Source organism: Gekko japonicus, unplaced genomic scaffold, assembly GCF_001447785.1.
Source record: "Gekko japonicus isolate JY-2015 unplaced genomic scaffold, Gekko_japonicus_V1.1 scaffold2617, whole genome shotgun sequence".
NCBI lineage: Eukaryota > Metazoa > Chordata > Lepidosauria > Squamata > Gekkonidae > Gekko > Gekko japonicus.
Genome location: NW_015170969.1, coordinates 44,016 through 45,602, shown reverse-complemented (window position 1 = coordinate 45,602; position 1,587 = coordinate 44,016).

The following is a 1,587-nucleotide window of genomic DNA, read 5'->3' as shown; positions in this document are numbered from 1 at the left end:
CCCCGCCCCCCGAGGGGACTTGGCAAGCCTAGAGTGAGGTTATATATAACCGCAGGGCTCTTTTTGTAGAAAAAGCCCAGCAGGAACTCATTAGCATAATAGGCCACACCCAACAGCAGAAACTCATTAGCCTATTGGGCCACACCCCTGACAGCACAGCTCATTGGCACATTAGGCCGCACCCCCATGTTACCAGAAGTGTGCTCATCCAGCCACACCCACCTTTTGCTTCTTATTCTGTTGACCTTGTTTGTGGTCCAAACCCAGGGCCTTTTTTTGTAGCAGGGACTCCTTTGCATGTTAGGCCTCACACCCCTAATGTAGCCAATCCTAATGAGTTCCTGCTGTTGGGTGTGGCCTATTATGCTAATGAGTTCCTGCTGGGCGTGGCCGACTTGGGAGCCAGCCGGAACTCTGTTCCTGTGCGTTCCTGCCCAAAAATAGCCCTGTAATAACCGTAAAAGTAGCTCTTCAACATTTCAGGCAGAAGCCCTTTTTAACAGGGCGCCTTTTACTGTTCACAGCCAATCAGAAGCCCTGCTGGGCCAACACCCCTTTTAGCCCCTCCCATTTTCTAAAATCACCAAGAGAGCTGTCAGTGGGACCCCTTACAAACCCTGGCTTGGACATTTCAGGCAGAAGCCCTTTTTAACAGGGCGCCTTTTACTGTTCACAGCCAATCAGAAGCCCTGCTGGGCCAACACCCCTTTTAGCCCCTCCCATTTTCTAAAATCACCAAGAGAGCTGTCAGTGGGACCCCTTACAAACCCTGGCTTGGGTGCCAGTCCTACTGAACCTAAGTGGGCCTTAGGTCGGAGCGACCCCGCGAAGTCTCATGTTGCCGGAGGTCATGTCAACGCCAAAGGTGACCCACCGTGGGGAAAGCGGAGCTCTGACCGGCTAAATAGTCGATGCACCCTCAGGGGTATCATGGCTGCATAGTGAAGAACCACGTGGGGAGATCCTCTTCCCAGTCAGGGCGAAACATTTGTGCTTCACCTGGCTCGGCTGGGGGATTCCATCTGGTGTGTCCCCCCAGTCCCCCGCTTGGTGACGCAGGACCTGAAACCTAATGCTGACCCGGGGTGGGCAGCTGCTGTCTCTGCTAGTTTCTTGGAAAGGCGAGGTATGCGGGGAAGCCAGCCGGCTTCGGCGCAGAAGAATGGCAAGGGGGAGGGGGCTTCGCGGCCCCCGCAACAGGCCAGACGGTGGCTGCCTGCCGCACAGCAGCATCATATTTCACCCGGATCGTTAGTGCGGCAGGCGCGTTATGATCGCTCCCCGGAGGAGAGCAGTTAGGCCTGCTGAGTCGCTGGGAAAGAGAATCAGCAAATTCATCATTTCTGTCTCACTGGGGGAGGGCTGGTCTCTCTCTCTCTCTCTCTCTCTCTCTCTCTCTCTCTCTCTCTCTCTCTCTTGCATTCTGGGAAGCAGAAGGGTCCCAGAAGTCCATCTTCCAACCCACTGACTGTTTCCATCAGCCCGGCAGGGAAAAGCCGGAGCTTCCTTTCCCAGTCACGGAGAGCCAGTTTGGTGTAGTCAGGGGTCATTTCGTAGAAAAAGAGGTGCAGGAGCGCATTAGCCTAA